General features: G+C 40.9%; 1 protein-coding gene and 1 non-coding gene across 2 annotated transcripts in view; both read right to left on the reverse strand.

Annotated features, from left to right (window-relative positions):
• FMN1 (formin 1) overlaps nt 1–23,302 on the reverse strand; it is a 307,167-nt gene that overhangs the window by 263,072 nt on the left and 20,793 nt on the right. The window lies entirely within an intron of this gene.
• LOC115803479 (U6 spliceosomal RNA) lies at nt 19,691–19,797 on the reverse strand. Its single transcript, XR_004024225.1, has one exon. It is a non-coding gene; the product is annotated as a U6 spliceosomal RNA (small nuclear RNA).

Here is a 23,302-nt window from a genome sequence, read left to right on the forward strand (position 1 = left end):
TTAGAGAATTTCTGATTTCCCCCCAAAATGAAAACCGCGGCTCTGTTCCTGCCCACGGGCTCTAACGTGTGCACTGTGTGTGTCTCACGTCGGCTTCACCCACTGCCTTATATTGTTCAGAAACACGTTCAAGTACGTACCTTCAGTTTTAAAGGACGCTTCCTCTGAATTATGTTTGGAGGCTACTCAGTGTTTCCGAAGTTTTGCATGCACACGAGTGAGGTCATTTTTTTTTGCTAACAGACAGCTGGACTTTAACAGCTGAATATTTATTTTATGTGCATTAGAAAAAAATCAAACTAGCACATAAAACCCAAGCTATCATGAGTATTACTGCTATAAGACAGTGTTGATAAGACACTGTTATAAGATAGAGCTTAGTCCCTGGACCAGCAGCATCAGCATCACCTGGAACTTCTTAGAAATGCTAATTCTTAGGCCCACCCCAGATCTACTCATTAAGAAACTTGGAAGATGCTTTAACAAGCCCTCCACGTGATGAGGCACGCTAAAGTTTGAGAATCACTGCTTTAAGATAAGGTTAATTTTATTTAAGTAAAAACAAAGCAGGGCTTCCCTGGTGGCGCAGTGGCTGAGAGTCCACCTGCCGATGCGGGGGACATGGGTTCATGCCCCAGTCTGGGAGGATCCCACATGCCGCGGAGCGGCTGGGCCCATGAGCCATGGCCACTGAGCCAGCGCTTCCGGAGCCTGTGCTCCGCAACGGGAGAGGCCACAACAGTGAGAGGCCCGCGTACCACAAAAAAAAAAAATAAAGAAAGAAAACAAAGCAAAAAAATCAATTGGTTTCAAGAAGAAATTAAAAAATAATAAAAGTAGTATAAGTATATGCCCCAAATTAAGGAGCTGGTGAGACAGGCTGAGACCTGGGACCCTTTGCTGCAGTGCTTGCACCTGGACAAACGTCTCCTCAAGCAACAGAATACAAAGAAACTATAAGTGACTAAAAATAACTGCATACATGCACAGTTGGGGCAAATTGTGAACAAGATACCAAAAGACCAAAAACCCAGTGGCCACTTCTAAGGAGTCGGGAGCAAAAGCAGGGTATTGCGCATACACCCTGCACACAGCACCACCAAGGGGGTGGGTAGACCACCAAGGCCACTCCTCCAGCCTGACCCACCAATCCACCCCTACTCTCACCCCATTTAAGGGCCAAGCTCATCCTCCCTCAGGGAGCAAGGGAATCTGTTACTTGTTTTCCCTCCCTCATGCTGCAGCGGAAGTCCCAATAAAGCCTTAGCCTGAACTTCTCATCTGGCCTCTGATCAATTTCTATTGATAAACCAGGCCAAGAACCCTGGTCAGTAACACTGGTACATAATAAATGACATTTCGGAAAACACGCCAGTTACTGACAGATGAATAAACACGCAACCAAACTCATCCATGAATGAATGCAGGAACTTCCTCCAACCATCTCTAACATTAACGAAAACGGCGCTGGTCATGGAAAGCAAAGTCATCACAGACCATCTGCTCCAATATCTAAGAATAAAGTCAAATTTGAGCTCTCATATTTAATAAGCAAAGTATGCGGCCTGGTCTGCGTGCACAGTAGCTTCTCCACATCAGTTTCCTCACTAGATGCCCATCAGCAACACACTCCACAGTAACTGTACCACCGGGAAAAGGGATGGCTGCCTTGGTGCCCATCAGAAACAGCAGAAAGCAAGAGAACCAAGTGGGGTGAAATCAAAGTCAGCAGTGCCAGCCGGTCCGCACAACAATACAATGTCAATACAGCACCTTCTCTCATCAGCGGGCCTTCAACAATCACACACGTGCTGGGAAACGTTTAATAAGGAGTCTAACTTCATTTTCTGATCTTTGACTGCTGACAGCTTCTTAAGCTTCACCTCTACCTTTTCCCCTGTGCCCCACATCTGGGCAATCTGATTAGAAAGTCTTTGACACTAGCAAGGAATTCGAACACACAAGCCACTGCCCACGAGCAGAATCCTCAGCCCAGCCCTAACCCGTCTCTGCCCCATGAACACCATAAAAGCCCACGCCACTCTCCCACCCTTCCTCTCTCAAGGCATTTTCCAGCCAGCTTGAGAGGCCTGCCCTGCTCTCCTCTGAAGTCTCATTATGCTAGTGATAAACCTTCCGTGTGTGTGTGTGTGTGTGTGTGTAAGAGTGAGACAGAGAGAGAGAGAGAGAGAGGGAGGATAGTCAATTTTGGCACGTGAATCAAATTTTCGGCAGAAGGTCCATCCTGCCTCTTCCAAAAGGATGAGGCCATGTAGAAGTTACGTAAATCAATGCATCTACGTACTACGTTGTTCTATATACGTATAGAAGGGAGATGACTAGTTCCCATATCAGAAGAATACAAGATTTGACACTAGAAGGGAGAAATCCCATGAACTTAGGAATTATCATATTTCAATATCTCTCCTTGTTCAAGAACATTTAGGATGTTTTCAGGCAGAAATATAAAAATGCCAATATTAAAAGATGAGAGAAAATCCCAATTCTTCAAGGCCACCAGTTTGCTTGGCAGCTCTTTCATCCATGTGTTTAGTATCTCTATAAGCCCGGCACTGAACTAAGCACTGAGTATGAGAAAGTAAATGGCACGCACTTCTAGCCTTAAAAAGCTTCTCAAGGCGTACATCTTTGAAATGTCTGCGAAGCTTTTGGTACCTATAACTTCGGTATTCGTGCATTAAGACTTTATTTTCTTAAACGACTTCATCTGATTTCATTCAATTATTTTATATGTAGGTGTGGAAAACTAGGGCACCATTCGCAAATATTCATCCACTTCCACCTCCCCTTTCTGCTTGGGATGTAAGAGAATACTTCCTACGGCTTTTGGCTTTGGCGAACAGAATGTGAACTGACACGATGTAAGGAGCATTTACATTTGCTTGCACACAGTCTGGCTTGCTTCCTGCACTCCTGCTATTTCACAAGAGAAGGACATACCCTAGGCAGCTACTACTGACTCAGCCTGGGTCCCAGAGAGAGAGTTGTGCAGACCTAAACCCTCGCCAGAGTCGGCAGCCAAGCCCAGTCTATGCACAGCCTTAAAGAGCCCAGTCTAGCTTAGCTGAACCACATTTGACCTTTATACCCATGCAAATAAATGCCTATTATTGAAAACTACTGGATCTTAGCATGGTTTGTCACACAGCATTATTGCAGCAATAGCTGATAAACACATATGTTGCTTCCAGCCAAGTTTACTATTTAGAGGCTCATACCATTTTGGAAGCTTTAAATAACTGGAATGGAGTCTCACCAACCAATATAGACAGAACAGGGCTTGGGGAAGAAGATAAATAGAGGGGGAAAAACCCAACACATTTATATCCTTTAATACTCATAAAATGAGCTCAGAACAACAATTTGAGTCTCTTTGTCTTTGGGTGATGATGTAAAATACGTACAAAGGTCAGCGAATTTATGGCTATGTTTCTTTGACATTTACCTGGGTTCCCAAGGTAGGTATTCAGGACCTGGCACCATGGACAGCCAGGACAGCTTGCCATGGGGAAAACCAGTCATTAAATCAAATTCTAGCTGCCAATGCTTGGATAACTTGCCTTTTCACTTTGTCCTCTTCTCTTCCCCTTATTTTCTGTTCTGTTAAAATGGAGATACTAAGCCATTTTGAACTCCAGGAATACAAGCTCACTAAACTTTATTTCCCCCTTTCTATCTTTGTAGCTTTATTTTTTTATTATTTTTTATTCAGTTACACATATATACATTCTTTTTTTTAACTCTTTATTTTATATTGGAGTATAGCCAATTAACAATGTTGGGACAGTTTCGGGTGCACAGCAAAGTATACATGTGTCCATTCTCCCCCAAACCCCCCTCCCATCCAGGCTGCCACATAACATTGAGCAGAGTTCCCTGTGTTATACAGTAGGTCCTTGTTGGTTATCCATTTTAAATCTATCTATGTAGTTTTGAAAGCTACAAAACAAATCTACAGAGGCACACAACCGGTCAGTATAAATTTGAGGCGGCAACTGAAAGTACCCAATGCCTGCCACTAGGTGGCAGTCATTATAGTTCATATTGAAACTTGAAACTTGCTACCAAGTGGCACAGTAATGCCTTAAAGATTTGGGGGCGGGGAGGAGGAGGATGGGCCAAAGCTGTGAAATGAACATTTTTTTCTTTGCTATGAAAGATGGACTAGTATGGATATGGTAGCTATATGAGAAAAATTAGAACAAGGGGCATTTCCAACCAGGTTTCCAAAAAAGTCGTGACCCGAGAGACTTCAGTTGTTATAGGTTCACATTTTTTAGTTTCCTCCTTAACCTGCATAGCAATGACATCGAAAGTAAAAAGCAAGAAAGTTAAGAGTCACAGGTGAGTACTAAAACAGGATAACATCTTGGAGAAACAAGAAATGGACTAGAGCAGCAAAGTGGTGCTCTGGGCCTGAAGTTCTGGGCCTGCTGAGCCCCAGTTCCAGAGGCGGGCAGGATGGCCTGGAGTTAGGTGACTGCAGAGCAGCAGGGCTAACAGGGCCGTCTGTGGGGCAGGAAAACAGCGCTAGGCTAGGCTTGCTGCTTAGAGAAAGGGACGAGGTGGGGTTCCTGGATGGTAAAAGAAACCTAGAAGTAGTTGCTGTGAACTGGGGGCTTAAACAGGAGGCTATAGGCAGGGATTGAGACCAGACTCCAAGCCCTGTCCATCCCTGTCCCCAGTGACCAGAGCTTCAAGTTCCTATCACCACCTTGGGCTGGGAACCCCAAAACACCATTGTTGGACCAACTTCTGGTCCAGGAGTCTTGTAAGGACCAGGTGAGCCACGTGTAAAACAGACAAGTGCAAGGGGGAAGGGAAAACTTCCTTTTAGAAAAGCATCCTATATACCATGAGCCTTCAAACGAAACTTCCAACACATATGAAGAAACCCTAAATATCAAGACAGGCAACAAAATCAACAATTGGAAGAGAAAATTATACAAATTTTAAATGTTAAACATTTAAAATAGTTTAGTGTTTAGAATTCTTACCAAGATGAAAGAATAACAACCATTATAAACAATAAGAGCATAGTAAGAAAAAATATATAAAAAGAAGTAACAATAGGTAACTGCAAATTTAGAAATAACAGAAATGTAAAATATAGTCATTGAAAAGTTTAAGAGCTGGATAAACCCTGGCACAGTCAAGAATTTGTGAATAAAAGATAATACTAAATTAAAAATGCAGTATGAAACAAAAAAAGGATAATAAGAAAGAATTGCAATTAAGAAACTCTGGCCCTGATTAATAGATAAACAGGTAGACCATAAAACAGTACAGAAAAGAAAGTCTGTAAATAGAGACATGCACATATGGAAACTAAATGTGAGAACTGAAGGTGTACTGAAATTTGTGAGGGAAGGATAGACTATTTCTAAATCCAAATTTAAGAAAAATATTTATATTTCAAACCATACATAAGAATCAATTCCAGTGGATTAAAAATCTAAATGTGAAAAGCATGACAGAAAAAACTTCAGAAGAACAGAGTATCTTTATGACATTGAAATTCAAAAAGATTTCTTAAGCAAGACTTTTTTTAAAAAAAGGAAAACATGTTTTAAATTCAGTTTCACTAAAATTACCAAAACTATGTATGTTAAAAGATGCCCCTAGAAAGTGATAAGCCACGCACATGGAGAAGACATTTGCAAAACACAGGAAGTACAAAAGATTAGCATCCAGGATAAACAAGTACTAGAAAGAAATGAGAAAAGCAACGAATAGAAAAATGGGCAAACGGATAGTACATTCATGGAAGAAGAACTCCAAATGACTTTTTTTTTTTTTTTTTTTTTTTTTTTGCAGTACATGGGCCTCTCACTGTTGTGGCCTCTCCCGTTGCGGAGCACAGGCTCCGGACACGCAGGCTCAGCGGCCATGGCTCACGGGCCCAGCCGCTCCGCGGCATGTGGGATCTTCCCAGACCGTTGCACGAACCCGCGTCCCCTGCATCGGCAGGCGGACTCTCAACCACTGCGCCAGCAGGGAAGCCCCCAAATGACTTTTTATAAACATATAAACAGACACACAATCTCACCTGTTCTTAGGACAATGCAAATTAAAACTACAATGGGATGCCATTTCACACCTAACAAACTTGAAAATATTAAAAAGTCTGCTAATACTAACTACTGGTGAGGAACAAGAATGAGAATTCCACACTGCTGATGGAAGTATTAACTGCTACAATCACTTGAAAATTCATTTTGACAACATCTACTAAGCTGAAAGTTACACATAAATAAAACCAGAAATTCTACTCCAAAATTTAACCCAAATGGGGTGTTTTCCATGAACACAAATGTTTAAAAGAACACTTGAGGAAGCACCATTTATAGTAGTGAAAAATAGAAATAAATTTCCATCACAGCAGTACCGATAAACAAATATTGAGTGATACATACACTCAAAGTAATACTATGCAGACATTAAAATGAATGACCTGGAGCTATACATACCAACACAGATTAATCTAGCAAATATAATTTTGAGAGAAAAAGTTGCCAAAAAATACACACAGTTGGATGCCACTTTTAGACTTTTTTTTTTTTTTTTTTTTTTTTTTTTGCGGTACGCGGGCCTCTCACTGTTGTGGCCTCTCCCGTTGCGGAGCACAGGCTGCGGACGCGCATGCTCAGCGGTCATGGCTCACGGGCCCAGCCGCTCCGCGGCATGTGGGATCTTCCCGGACCGGGGCACGAACCCGCGTCCCCTGCATCGGCAGGCGGACTCTCAACCACTGCGCCACCAGGGAAGCCCCACTTTTAGACTTTTAAAACACATAATTGTATTATACATTATTTAGGGATTTTATACCTAAGCATAAAGAAGTACATGGGATTAATAAACAGTTTCACATAAGGGGAAGGTAGAAGGCACACAGGAGGCTGCAAATGTATTTCTAATGTTTTATTTCTTAACGGGGGTGTTGGGTTTGATCATAATCTTGAATGCAACTAACATCTTAGCCTTGAGCAAAAACTGACAAAATAAGTTAAATGGTAGGAGATAAGTAATACCCCTCTATTAGAAATTGTAGATCAAGCAAATAAAAACATAGTGACTGACACAAGTAACAACCTTGACTATCTATATCCCAGAACCCAACAAAAACAACACATCCCCTTTTCAGACACATGATATATTTGCAAAAACTGATGATTCACAGAGAAAATTTCTCAAAAAATTTCAAAGTAATACTATTATACAGACCATGTTCACTTTCTATAATACAATTAAATTAAAATCAGTAAGAGGATAGACTAAAAAGTAAACCTAAAATTAGCAAATCTAATTAACCAACTTGTGAAAATAAACCAGGTAACTAGGCAGGGTTTATTCTAAGAATACAAGAATTATATATCATCTGAAAATTTATCTGTGATATCTAACACACTAATACACTAAAGGAGAAAATCCATCATATCTCAAAATCTCAAAACGATACAGAATGACACAGAAAACAATCATGATAAAGCTCAACAGTCATCCTTGACTTTAAAAAGAGAAAGAAAAAAAAACTCTGAGCTAATTTAGAATAGAAGGAAATCAAATTCAGGACATCAAGAATTTTCCAGGGGCTCCCCTGGTGGCGCAGTGGTTGAGAGTCTGCCTGCCGATGCAGGGGACGCGGGTTCGTGCCCCGGTCCGGGAAGATCCCACATGCCGCGGAGCGGCTGGGCCCGTGAGCCATGGCCGCTGAGCCTGCGCGTCTGGAGCCTGTGCTCCGCAACGGGAGAGGCCCGTGTACCGCAAAAAAAAAAAAAAAGAATTTTCCAGCACACTTCATATGTAAGAGTGAAACTTCAGGAAGCAAGATTAAGAATATCCATGGCCACTCACATTTTCCTGCATGTACTACAGGTCTGGGGCTATGCAGTTAGAAGAGAATGAGATGTAAAAACTGGAAAGGAACAGACAATACTAGTATTATTTATAATGATATGACTGTCAAAGCTTATACGGTAATACCATTTGTACAGGGTTTAGAAAACCCATGCTATACACTGTCTAGGAATACACAGATGACACCATTCACAAGTGACCTTCCTGTAGCTGTGCATTGTGGTCAGCCCCACAAAAACCTTGGGAGAGTGGCTGGGGAGATGGGCAGAGAAATTGGATTAAGGTGGGGTTACAAAAGCGGTCTCAACCCTGGCTTCACAAGTCTGAAGAAAATACGGCAAGATGTTTAAGTATAGATGATTAATATACAAGCGCTCATTCTACTTCCCTAATTTTCTATTCGTTCAAAATTATGCAGGATTCTCTTCTACAAAAGATAACGGATGTGTTAAAAAAACTCATATATATATATATATATATATATATATATATACACATATATACTTTTTTCTACATAAAACTTGGTTTAAAGTCAGTGAGAAAAATTGCCTACCTCAAACAGAGTGCATATCCAAAGTCCTAGTAAAAATACATTCCTCATGGGGCATGTACAAGCATTAGATGATTTGACTGAAAACTTTGGGAGAAGTTCTCCACTCTTTATTGTTCTCCAATAAGTTCTCCACTCTGTAACTGACAGAGCCCTTTAAGGCCAACAAAAGGAACCTCAGGAGAAGGGGAGGTGAAGGTCAGTCTCTGGAGAGGCAGGTGAAAGCCAGCCAGCTTTAACTTGACTGAAAGTGGAATTTTCTAGTAAACCAGGCCAGACAAGTACCCAAGAGGGCAGGCCACCTGCCCAAGTTTCTAAGGGCAACAGGACACTTGTGTCTCCCACATGGTGGAAAAGTACTCCAAAATACAACATACTACACCTGCCACTGGGCTTAAATGCCTGTAAGTATAAGGTCTTGATTTGCATTGCTTCTACCAGTCAGAATTTAAGAACTGGTTTTTCATGTCTATATCTATTTGCAAGTCTCTCTCAATTCTAACACCAAAGATGAGAAAACCTATTAGACATATAGGAAAAACAAAATAAGAGCTTGGGATGGAAAACTCAGTGGCAGCTTCTCTGCAGGAATATGGTAAGAAGCAAGGTCACAGTGAGACCCAGGCCAGAAAAACTGGACAGCGCGACAAGCCCTCGAGTCTAGCCCATACCTCCACAGGGTTGCCAGATTTAGAAAATAAAAATGCAAGATGCTCAGTTAAAAGTGAACTTCAGATAAACAGAGCATTTATTAGTGTCAGTGTGTCTCATGCAATATTTGGTACTTACACTAAATAGTTATTGTTTATCTGAAGGTCACATTTAACTGGACATCCTATATTTTATCTGGCAACCCTAGTCAGGATCTTTCGACACCCTTAAGGGGAACTGCACACAACAGGCCAGGAATTTCTAAAAATTGGAGACTACGTGTACACACAGGTAGAAAGAGAGTCACACTAGCATCTTTTAGCTAGCCAGAAACACTGGTTCTAGACATTTCAGTCTGGCTTGGCTTCTTTAAAATCTCCTGAATTTTGTTGTTTTAGTTTTACAACGGAAGCGTGAGTTTTGTTTTCTTCCCATCTGATCTTTTCAAATGATTTTTCACTGAAAGTTACAAGAAAGTCAATTACCTGCTTTTCAAAGTGAACACAATGAACAGTGACCCCAAATGAAGTGGACACAACACACACAACACTAATGCACACAGTACCTACCTTCCCTTCTTGTAGAGAGTGAGGAACACCGTTGGTAAGAGCATATGAAGACAAGCACACACCGATTCACAGGCAAAACACAGCTGCCCTTCAAATGCACACTTCTGAAAAAGCAGTCGCACCCAGCTGACTACCTCTGATCTTGCTACAGTGTTACTATGGTCAAAAATCAGCCAAGATAAAGCAGAGACACAACCAGCTCGCTTGTGAAAGCCAAACTTCTGCATCAGCCAACCGACTTAACCCTTCCCGGTAAAGTCTCTATTCGATGGTTCTCAGCCTCGTCTACATGTTACATTCACCCGCGGAGGCTTAAAAACTACTGAAGCATAGATCCCAGCCCAGAGATAGATTTAACTGGTAGAAGATGCATGTTAGGCACTGGAATTTTTAACAGCTTTCCAGGTGATTCTGATAGACAGCCAAGGCTGAGAACCATGGCTACTGTTAGCATGATCCTCAAACAATGATGTCTGGTGAGGCTAGAAGGTGATGCCTATATCTAGACTGTAAAAAGCATGCCCTCCATCTGCTAACTCCAAGTTCTCCTCCATCCAAGCTGATGCACCAAGAGCCAATGCACAGGACTTGGGTTCTTCCTTGCGCTCCTGTAGCTCCCCTGAAATTTTAGCATCCAGAAATAATGTTCAAAGGGCAAGATTATATAGAAGAGACTGCAGATGGGAATAAAAATGGCAAGATCTTCTGGTCAATCCCATTTTACTGGTAAACCCCAAAGTAACCTGCCAGATTATCATTCTAGAAATGCACCATCTGGGCAGCATGCAAAGGATATCAGCTCAATTCACAGAAATGTGCAGTTGTTTAACTGAAGTATAGTTGATTTACAATAGTGTGTCAGTTTCAGGTGTACAGCAAAGTCATTCAGTTGTATACATACATACACACACATATATTTTTTCAGATTATATACATACACACACATATATCTTCAGATTATTTTCCATTATAGGCTATTACAAGATATTGAATATAGTTCCCTGTGCTATGCAGTAAATCCTTGTCGCTTATCTATTTTATGTAGTTTGTATCTTTATTCTCATACTCCTAATTTATCCCTTCCCCCTTCCCCCTTCGGCAACCATGTTTGTTTTCTATGTCTGTGAGTCTGTTTCTGTTTTGTATGTACATTCATTTGTATTATTTTTAGATTCCACATGTAAGTGATATCATATAACATTAGTCTTTCTCTGTCTGACTTATTTCATTTAGTATGATATTCTCTAGGTCCATCCATGTTGCTGCAAATGGTATCATTTCATTCCTTTTTTATGGCTGAGTAATATTCCATTATATATATACACCACACTTCTTAAACCAATGATCTGTTTATGGACACTTGAGTCGTTTCCATGTCTTGGCTACTGTATTGTAAATAGTGCTACTATGAACACTGGGGTACATGTATCTTTTCAAATTAGAGTTTTCATCTTCTTTGGATATATGCCCAGGATCGGGATTTCTGGATCATGTGGTAGCTTTATTTTTAGTTTTGTTTTTTTTTTTAACATCTTTATTAGAGTATAATTGCTTTACAATGGTGTGTCAGTTTCTGCTTTATAACAAAGTGAATCAGTTATACATATACATATGTCCCCATATCTCTTCCCTCTTACATCTCCCTCCCTCCGACCCTCCCTAACCCACCCCTCTAGGTGGTCACAAAGCACCAAGCTGATCTCCCTGGGCTATGAAGCTGCTTCCCACTAGCTATCTATTTTATGTTTGGTAGTGTATATATGTCCATGCCACTCTCTCACTTCGTCCCAGCTTACCCTTCCCCCTCCCCGTGTCCTCAAGTCCATTCTCAAGTAGGTCTGCATCTCTATTTCCATCTTGCCCCCGGGGTTCTTCTGACCATCTTTTTTTTTTTTTTTCAGATTCCATATATATGTGTTAGCATACGGTATTTGTCTTTCTCTTTCTGACTTACTTCACTCTGTATGACAGACTCTAGGTCCATCCACCTCACTACAAATAACTCAGTTTCGTTCCTTTTTATGGCTGAGTAATATTCCATTGTATATATGTGCCACATCTTCTTTATCCATTCATCTGTTGATGGACACTTAGGTTGCTTCCACGTCCTGGCTATTGTAAATAGAGCTGCAATGAACATTTTGGTACATGACTCTTTTTGAATTATGGTTTTCTCAGGGTATATGCCCAGTAGTGGGATTGCTGGGTGGTATGGTAATTCTGTTTTTAGTTTTCTAAGGAACCTCCATACTGTTCTCCATAGTGCCTGCATCAATTTACATTCCCACCAACAGTGCAAGAGGGTTCCCTTTTCTCCACACCTTCTCCAGCATTTATTGTTTGTACACGTTTTGATGATGGCCATTCTGACCGGTGTGAGATGATACTTCATTGTAGTTTTGATTTGCATTTCTCTAATAATTAGCAATATTCAGCATCTTCTCATGTGCCTGTTGGCCATCTATATGTCTTCTTTGGAGAAATGTCTATTTAGGTTTTCTGCCCATTTCTTGACTGGGTTGTTAGTTTTTTTTGATATTGAGCTGTATGAGCTGTTTGCATATTTTGGATATTAACATTATTTGCAAATATTTACAAATGGGCAGTTTAGTCTGGCAGCAAAGCTTCAGGTACTACCGGCTGATACACCCAACACACTCTTCAGAGTGAAACCTGGTCAAGAAACATACATCTTTCATCCCCAGAAGCCCCAGTCAGAGGTTCAAGGCAAAGTCTTGATTAACTCTATTATAGAAATGAGATACTCCTTAACTTTCTCTTGCTTCCTACTGATAAAATGATAGACCAGGGCTTCCCTGGTGGCGCAGTGGTTAAGAATCTGCCTGCCAATGCAGGGAACACGGGTTCGAGCCCTGGTCTGGGAAGATCCCACATGCCGCAGAGCAGCTAGGCTCGTGAGCCACAACTACTGAGCCTGCGCGCCTGGAGCCTGTGCTCCGCAACAAGAGAGGCCGCAATAGTGAGAGGCCCGTGCACCGCGATGAAGAGTGGCCCCCGCTCGCTGCAACTAGAGAAAGCCCTCGCACAAAAACAAAGGTCCAACACACCCAAAAGTAAATTAATTAATTAATTAATTTTTAAAAAGAAATGATAGACCAAACCACAGGAAGTCACTTTCACTAGTTCAAAACTAAAATAGGAAAAGGATAAATTTGCCATCACAAAAGGTAACATGCCTTCCAGGTTTCTATGACAAACGAGAATTTTCTTGTTTTACTGAGGAAATGACATTATCAGAAATAGTCTCTTCCTGCAAATTAAAGCTGGTTCAGAAGACCATACAAAACTTAAATCATAAAATCATGGAATTTTTTAAATTTTTATACAATTTTAAAGGTTACTTCCATTTACCGTTATTACAAATTATTGGCTACACTCCCCGTGTTGTACAATACATCCTTGAGCCTATCTCACACACAAGAGTTTGTACCTCCCCCATCCCTACATTGCCCCTCTCCCTTCACTGGTAACCACTATTTTGTCCTCTGTATCTGTGAGTAAAATTACAGAATCTTAAAGACAAAATTTCAGAAGGCACTTAGACCAGTGCCCCTCCCTCAAAGTACACAGGAAGAAACTAATATCCAAATAAAATGACTCATTTGCTTTAGAAGCTCAGATCCATACACAGATGAAAACACATTTTATAACAAGAGGAAAAAAAAAAAACACACATGGCTATTCAGCAGAGCTCAGATTTCCTGACTAATTCTAACAAGTATTTTCTACCATACTCCAAAGCCTCTTCATGACTTTTAAGTGAGGTCAGATGTTCAGAGTGAAGGGAGAGGGCAAGAAATGGAAGTTCTGAAGGGGGTAGAACATACTGGAAAAAGCAGCTGCTATGAACACAGGAGTGCAGTCTAGGAACACGTATGAAGAGCCGTGGACAGGGTGGGGGGCCCACTCACATCAGGACCATGAGTCACAGGGGCAGAAGTACAGGGATGTACCTTTTTCTCCAACAGCTTCTGCAGTCCAGATCAAGGGAGGGAGATGCAAATGTCTGAATCCCCCCAGGGCTGGGGTTTTATCAGACGGCTGCTACAGAAGGTGATGAGGTCAAGAAATCAAGGACGTTACCAAGAATGTGACTGAAGAAAGAATTTCAACGCCCTAAGAAGGGAGGGAAGACAGGAAAGGCTGACAGACATCAAGGAAGATGTTTGGCGTCAAGTCCCCAAGGAAGAGAAGGAATCTGTGTTTTGAGAGAACTGAGAGGAAAAGCTGGAGTGAAAGATGATGGACAGAAACTGGATGTTATAATTTATCTTTTCAAGATAAAAGCTCTCTTGAGTAAACGTAAGATCTAGGATGTAGACACCGCGTATCACCTGACTGAAATGAAAAAGACTGCCGCTGGGAGGGAAGAGAGGCCAGGATTTGGAATGGGTTATCTATGTGGTCATTAAAGGAAAGTAGAGGGAGTGACCTGGAAGGTCAAGGAATGAGTGTATGCAGCAAGAACAGGTACACTTGAAAGTCACATAATACATCCTGAAGCTCCCCCAAAGCAGAAGATCATGTGACTCTTTATGGGTTGATATTCTAGCTTACTTGGATTTCTGTTTTGCTTTTAAGAGCTCTCACATTACAGGGAAGGAGCTTGCAATGAATATATCCGTATGGGTTTAGTGGCGTCATTAGGATCTGGTTGTGACTATAAAGCCAAGTAAATGTTAACACTTACATGTAGCATTTTCTATTACCAAGCCATATTTAATGCTGTCCTAATAACATACAGTATTTCCTCAAACATAAGACATCATTGATTTTAAGATGAATCAGTATTTATGTACCACTAGGAAAGAAAAATTTTTTCTTTTCCCAATTTTTTCTTTTTTTTATTTTTTTTTGCGGTACACGGGCCTCTCACTGTTGTGGCCTCTCCTGTTGCGGAGCACAGGCTCCGGATGTGCAGGCTTAGCGGCCATGGCTCACGGGCCCAGCCGCTCCGCGGCATGTGGGATCTTCCCGGACCGGGGCACGAACCCATGTCCCCTGCATCGGCAGGCGGACTCTCAACCACTGCGCCACCAGGGAAGCCCTCTGTCGATTTTGATTGTAAAATGTCAATTGTAAAATTGTAATTTTAGATGTGGATACTGTGTATCATACATTAGGTGAAATATAATTTGAACTCATTGAATTCTTATAAAAGTTTTATGTATTTTATGTGGAATGTATTGTTATTATTGCCCCCGTATTAGAGATAAACTGAGACCCAGAGAGATGAAGTCCTTGCTCATGTTCACATGGTTAATAAGGGGGCTCTGAACACAGGAAGCCTGGCTACAGGATCTCCTCTGAATACTAGCCCAGTTCCATCAGTATTCATTGACGAGGACAAACAAAAAATCATGATAACACCAACCCAAGCTTTCCACTCTCACTACCAGAAGGAGCCAGCACTCTGGAGGGTCTGCAGCTGATGCAGCCTGAGGACTTGGACTTCCTCACAGAACTCACATCCCACAGAACAGATGTGACTCAGGCCCAGTCCTCTGCAGAAGATCTACCCCACTTAGTGGTTTCCTGAAATTCATCCCTCATGGTACCAGCCAGTCAGCACCAACGCATCCCCACACATCCACAGGTCTTTTCCACTTGGCCGTTACCATATCCATTCATCTTTAGTGATATTTACTCTTCCTCTTCCGACTGCCATCATGTGCCTCATTTCGTGAGGGTGACTCCTGGAGCCCTGTTCACAGCTGCTCCTAATAGAGAAGCCGCAGCTGAATAAGTACCCAGATGCATCCAGCCCTCGGATTATACAGCCTCCGGCTGCTCTGCCCCTTTGGCTCTCTCAGCCAGCAAGCTGGGAGCCAGGCTCGTGGATTCACGCGCTCCCTTTATAGCTCACGGCCTTAGTTACTATGGTAACAGATGTCAAAGAAAAACAAAGAGTCACTGTTTCCATGTCCTATAAACATAGGAACAAACGTTCAACCTTGCTGGTAATCAAAGAAATATTAATAGAGTGTAAGATACCGTTTTTGTTCCTCTATTTGGAAACCATTTTTAAATCATGAAACCCAATGTTTAAAAAGCAATCGATAGAATCATGAAGTGTTAACATCGTCATCAACAAAAATGGACCGCTGCTAGAACCAGCCAGTATGAACATTTACTGACTGTCTTCTATGATTGGGCGTTGAGCTAAGCGGTTTGCCTTATGTACGCTAATCCTTAGAGGGAAACACAATAGTATTCCGTCTTGTAGGACACTGAGGGTCACTGGCTAAGAAAATAAAATGGGGCTTCCCTGGTGGCGCAGTGGTTGAGAGTCCGCCTGCCGATGCAGGGGACACGGGTTCGTGCCCCGGTCCGGGAAGATCCCACATGCCGCGGAGCGGCTGGGCCCGTGAGCCATGGCCGCTGAGCCTGCGCGTCCGCAGCCTGTGCTCCGCAACGGGAGAGGCCACAACAGGGAGAGGCCCGCGTACCGCAAAAAAAAAAAAATGAAAAGAAAAGAAAATGCGTACTATCTTTGAGAAGGTCAATTTGGCTGTAGGTAACCTCTCATAACTGAGACAGCAGACTCCGGACCCAGGAGGCCTGGTTTGCATCCTAGCTCTGCCACTTACAAGTAGTGGGATCTGGCTTGAGTTATTTCACACCTTCTGTGCCTATTTTCTCATCCTTAAATAGGGGTAATGATGTTTCCTACCTCACAAGGCTGTTGTAAAGATGAGTTAATATTTGTACAGTACTTAGAGCAGTGCCTGGCACATAGGTGTATGATACATATTTTTAGCTGTTATTGCTATTCTTATTTCATCTTCACTCTTAACTTATAACTTTGCTTCCTACTTCACTGAAAAACTGGAGCAGCCAGAAGAACCTCTGCATCCTCCCACCTACCAGCATTGATACCCATATTCTCTGCCCTTGGGTCTGTTACTAGAGATGACTTCTCATGCTCTTGGATCTGTTACTACAGATGACTTTTCATGTATTATCAAAGCCAACCCCTCTGCTAGGACATTAGATCTCTATCCTAATCATTCTCTTAAAGAGATCATTCCAGGAAGTCTGCCTTCTTCCTACCTCAAATTTCCCCTTTCTATTGGAACCTTCTCTCTGGCATACAAAAGAGCTATTATGCCTCCCATCTTAATCAGAACAAAATGAAATCTTTCTTTTGATCCCACATGCCCCACCAGCTACTACTCCCACTTTAGTTCCTTTTGTAAAACTTCTCAAAAAAGTGGTCTCCATACTGTGTCCAGCTGCCATTCTCTTAAAGCCACTCCAAATTAGACTTTTGCCCCTAATCCCTTCCACCAGTGCCCTCTATGCTTCTAAATTCAGTGGTCAATTCTCAGTCCTTACTTTTCCGGCTCTACCATTTGACACACTCCCTCCCCCCCACCCCCACTCCTTGATACACTTTTTCTACTTAGCATCCGGAACTCCACCATCTCTTGCTTTTCCTGCTGCCTCACTGGACACTTTTCTCAGTTTACATTGCTGATTCCTCCTCTTCACCTCAATCTCCTCCTGCTGGAGCTCCCCACGGTCACTCACTCCTGGTTCCCCTTTTCTATCTACACTCAGCATCTCACCAGTCTGAGTTTTAAATATCAACTTTCCTATGCACAAATGACTCCCTGATACACATCTGCAGCTCAGAAGCCCTCCTCCCCAGCTCCACACTCATATACCATCCAAATGCCTGCAAACACTTCCTTGTATATGTCAGATCAACACCTCAAGTTTCACACATCAGAAATAATGCCTGATCTTCCCCCTACCAGCCACAGTCCTCTCCTCCAGTCGATGGCCATTCCATCCTTCCATGGCTCAAGTCCAAAACTCTGCCGTCATCCCTGACTGTTCTCCGGCACATCCAACCTATCAGGAAATCCCGATGGTTCTGCCTCCAAAACAAATCCAGAATCTGATTATTTTTTTACTGCCTCCTTTGCTATACCCATAGTCCATGCCACCATCCCCTGAGCAAGCACAATTTCTTGCCTGGATCACCAAAATGATCTAATAACTGTGATGTGGGTCTGCCTGGCCCCAGACTCCCCTTCCCCGTGCCCCAGTCCCTAATTCAACACAGCAGCCAGAGTGGGCTTTTCCAGACAAAAAGAAAATCATGCCAAGCCTCTGCTCAAAATTCTCTCACAGCTCCTGCCATTTCACCCTCAGCACAAAGGCCAGCATCAAACAAGATTCCACATTGGCCTGCAACACTGCCCGTCAGGGGTTCCTTCATCTGTTTTGTGCCATGGACCCCTTTGGCAGTTGGCAGTGTCTATGGATCCCTTCTCCAAATAATATTTTTAGATGTATAAAATGAAATACAATGGACTACAGAGGAAACCAACTCAGTTTTAATTTTAATTGTGATACCGTAACACATGTACTCCCTTTATTAATACATTAAATAAGAGGATCTAGTGGCAGGTCTAATTACTAACATAATTTTGATGTGATGCGATGATGAACACAGCCATATTTTAAGATATCTGCAACACCTATCATGTGATAGGATAATATCTATGACTTCTACTGCTGACAAGGTCATTGGTTCTACTAATTTATTCTAGGTTTTTGGTCTGCTGAAAAATGTTAAATTTCAGTTAGATGTTATTGTTAAAAATAAAAGTGAAATTTTTTCCCACCCAAATTAATAGACCCCTGAATTCTATCCCTGGACTCCTTAGAGGTCCTTAGACCCAAGGTTAAGAACAGCTGACTCTACATTTCTTCTCAAATCTCCTTTTCTGGCTAACTGCTTAACAACTGCAGTTACCCAGACCACACAACACCCATTCTGTACTCAGAGCCTTTGGACTGGAGCTTCCCTTCCCCTGCATTTCCTTAACTCTTTCTCTTTTCTTATTTCTTTGCTCAAACGTCACAGTCGTAAGGAGTCCTACCCTGACCACACTATGTAAAACTGTAACCAACCCTTCCACTACAATCCCAATGCCTCTCATCTGGCTCTTCTTTTCCACAGCATTTATCGCCATCTAGTCTACAATTTATTCACTTTATTTCTTTATTATCTCTATTCACCACTATCAACCTCCCCCACTCCCTTAGAAGGCAAGCTCCTAGAAAGCTGGAATTGTTTTCTTCTCGATTCACTGATGTATTCAAATGCCTTGAACAAGTCCTGGCATGTAGGAGGTGTTCAGGCAATACTACTTAAATAAATGATGCACTTCAAATAAAATCACTGTTGAATGTATATTATGTGAATTATTTCTTCTATACATAATTCCATGTAAGAACACATTATAGCATTTTATCCTTTCATCATCACTCCATATCCGATATTTCTTTCCATTCATTCCAAAGTGGATCCTCATTTCAGTTCTTAGAAATGCCTCTAGATTTACTGAAAAAGGATGGGGCATGGTGTGAGCTGGTGTAAGGTGACATGCCTATCAGTTTAATGGTGCAAAACCAAGGTTCAAATATTGGCTTCTCTCTTTACTAGCTTTGTAAAACCCAAGAAAAGTATATAATATTTTCTAAGCTGCAGTACCCTCCTTAGTAAACTATGAATAATTATCTACCTCATAACATTACACTAAGGATTACAGTTATTTAATCCATGTATAACATTTAGTTCATTTCCATAGGGCCTGACAGATGTAAAACACAGATTCGTTATTAGTTATTATCACTGAGAAATGGAAATACCCTCTTGGAGTACAAGTAGCAGAGTATACATTTGTGCCATTTATGAGTGTCTGGTATCCCCCCCTCTTAGAAAGGATCATTTAGAAGAGGTTTCTAAATTGTAAAAGCAATATAAGCATGCTTATATTTAAGAATTGGAATTCAGAAAACATGAAAATCCACCCCCTAAGATGCCACTGTTAGTATTTTGCTGTACTTCTTTCTGTTCTTTGTCCTATACATCTTATCAGGGTTGTAACCATTCACAACTAGTTTTGTTGTTTTTTTTTTTAACATCTTTATTGGAGTATAATTGCTTTACAAAGGTGTGTTAGTTTCTGCTTTATAACAAAGTGAATCAGCTATACATATAAAAGATATGGAACACGTCACACATCTGCATGTCATCCTTGCGCAGGGGCCATGCTAATCTTCTCTGTATCGTTCCAATTTTAGTATATGTGCTGCTGAAGCAAGCACCACATCTAGTTTTCAAAATGACTTTGAACTCTGTAGTAACTGCCTTATTTCTGATCCTTATTAAGAATCCTGAATAGCCAAAACAAACTTGAGAAAGAAGAATGGAGCTGGAGGAATCACTCTCCCTGACTTCAGACTATATTACAAAGCTATGGTAATCAAAACTGTATGGCACTGGCACAAAAACAGACACATAGATCAATGTAACAGGATAGAGAGCCCAGGTATAAACCCACACACTTACAGTCAATGAATCTAAGACAAAGGAGGCAAGAACATACAATAGAGAAAAGACAGTCTCTTCAATAAGTGGTGCTGGGAAAACAGGACAGCTACATGTAAAAGAATGAAATTATAACATTCTCTAACACCATATACAAAAATAAACTCAAAATGGATTAAAGACCTAAATGAAAGACTGGATACTATAAAACTCCGAGAGGAAAACATAGGCAGAACACTCCTTGTTATAAATCACAGCAATATATTTTTGGAACTGCCTCCTAGAGTAATGGAAATAAAAACAAAAATAAACAAATGGGACCTAATTAAACTTAAAAGCTTTTGCACAGCAAAGGAAACCATTAACAAAATGAATGGGAGAAAATATTTGCAAACAATGTGACTGACAAGGAATTAATTTCCAAAATATACAAACACCTCATACAGCTCCATATCAAAAAACAAGCAATCCAGTCAAAAACATAGACAGAAGACCTGAAGAGACATTTCTCCAAAGAAGACATACAGATGGCCAACAGGCACATGAAAAGATGCTCAATATCACTAACTATTAGAGAAATGCAAATCAGAACTGCAATGAGGTATCACCTCATTATCACACATAGGTCAAAATGTCTATCATCAAAACATCTATAAATAATGAATGCTGGAGGGGGCATGGAAAAAAGGGAGCCCTCCTACACTGTTGGTAGGGATGTAAATTGGTGCGGCCGTTACGGAGAACAGTATGGAGGGTCCTTAAAAAAGTAAAAATGGAGCTACCATGTGATCCAGCAATCCCAATCCTGGGCATATGTCCAGAAAAGATGAAAACTCTTAATTCAAAAAGACATACGCACCCCAATGTTCACAGAAGCACTATTTATAATAGCCAAGACATGGAAACAACCCACGTACACATAAGCAGATAATTAGTTTAAGAAGATATATATACATATATATATATGCAATGGAATATTACTCAGCCATAAAAAAGAATGAAATACTGCCATTTGCAGCAACATGGATGGATCTAGAGAATAAGTGAATTCAGACAGAGAAAGACAAATGTTATATGATATCACTTATATGTGGGATCTAAAAAATAATACAAATAAATGTGTATACAAAATAGAAACAGACACAGAAAACAAACTTATGGTTACCAAAGGGGAAACAGTGGGGGGGAGGGATAAATTACTAGTTTTGGATTAACAGATACACACTACTATACATAAAATAGATAAACAACAAGGTCCTACTGTATAGCACAGGGAACTGTATTCAATATCTTGTAATAACCTATAACGGAAATAATCTGAAAAATGTACATATATATATACATATACACACACACACACACCCCTGAATCACTTTGCTGTATACCTGAAACTAACACGTTTTAAATCAACTATACTCCAAAAAAATTTTTTTAAATAAATAAAGACATTGATTCACTTTAGAGAAAGAAAAGAACAAAGCAAGACAGAAACCACACTCCTGTTTCACTGACCTCCCAGAGACGCGGCTCAGAGTTCTGGATGATCAGCTCATATCTGACACAGAAGCAGGATGGTCCTCCAGGTACAGCACAACAAGACAGAATGTCTTTGTTCCTGGTAGTGACACACGTTCCCACTCTCCTTCAAACACCCTACAGCTGATCTGAGTTTGGGTGAAGAGGGGAAAGAAAGAGTGAGGAGGTTGGGGGAAGAGTCTAGAAGCTTCTTCCCTGAGACTCTAGAGAGATGGGCTGACTCCACAGGTGCAGGGGTGGGAAGGGAAGGAAGCAAGTACTCTGAGCAGGCTCATACCAGAGGGAATTGGCCGGTTCCTTTATAACCTTAGGCTCCGGTTATAGCCACTAAGAACAAGGCAGTAAGCCACAGGGAAGGGAGCTCTGCGACGCCCTCGGGAAAGGCAAACAGCATTGACAAGTTTTGCAGAAATGAACCTGCCACTTTCAGTTTCTTTGGCACACAGAACTAAATAAATGTCAGCTATTATCACACACGTGATCATGCCTGGATCACATCCAGTGAGCTACATTTTTAACATGGTCACAGGTGATTCTGAGGCAGCAGTTTTCAAAGTACAAAGCAGAACAGTGCTCTTCAAACTTACGCTCATACACCCACTACAATTTTTCTAAAAAATACCATACTCCTCACACATTTTTAAATTGACATCTGAAATTTGTCACTGTAAGTTTAAACAGTTGCAAAAACAAATTCTGGACAATTTATGAATACTAATCTTAAAAATATAATGATTACTCTTTTAAATGTAGTTAATAGACTCTAATAATACCATATTTGCCATTCAGCATTATCTGTTTAAAAAGGCTGTGAACAGATGGCTTTAACATTCAGGAATTTTACCTGGTCCTTTTCCTCCTTTTAAACATTTCAATTTCTTTTCTTTTTAACAGAATTTATCCAAAAGTAATAGTTTTATGCTTCAATGCCTATTATTCACCCTCTCGTAATTTCCAAGGAATACAAATGTAAAAATGATTTTAAAAAATTTTCTCTGATCACAAAAGTAGTTTTAGGTCTATTTCTGGGCTAAGTTATAAAAATATTTTATTAGCACCTAACGTATGAAAACATACTGAAATGTGATAATTATTAAAAATTAAAATTTAATTGGAAATGTATCTTATTGGAATGGATAGGATCAATTTTTTGGTCCTCTAATAAAGGCTTCCCAGATACCATTATTTGAAATTATCCTTTCTTTGACACCCTGGAGGTTTTCACATCTGAGCAAGGTAGAGCAAGATTTGCAATAGGTGAGATACCTTCCCTTTATAAATTGGGTAGGCGATCCATTTAAATTAAGAGAGTACTAATGAAAGCTGAGGATCTGGAAGGCAATTTGCTCAAAATTGTCCATGCCTCTACCCCTTGGAGGGTCCTTCTGCATCCCCCAGTTTAAAGACTACTGATCTAGCACTATATCCAAAATACCTATGCATCTTGTGAAAAAGGCAGATTCATGGACTGTACTCCAGATACCTGAATTAACAGGATCCCCAGATTACTTTTCCCCTCACTAAAGATTGAGAGACGAATTGGGATATAAAACAAACGCATAAAATGCTAAATGATGTACAATTTAAATAAAAATTCAACAACAGATGACCTATCATAGGTAGTACCTGGTGGCCAAAGGATTCAGAGACACTCATGAGAGGGTGGGATAGTCAAAGGCTTTTTTTTTTTTTTTCCCCCAAAGGCTTTCTAAAGGAAGCAACGCTGGAACTGGGGGAAGGATGGGT

This window comes from Delphinapterus leucas, chromosome 2, assembly GCF_059928025.1.
Source record: "Delphinapterus leucas isolate spDelLeu-1000000601 "Yukka" chromosome 2, BTC_Dleu_Yukka2, whole genome shotgun sequence".
Taxonomy (NCBI): Eukaryota; Metazoa; Chordata; class Mammalia; order Artiodactyla; family Monodontidae; genus Delphinapterus; species Delphinapterus leucas.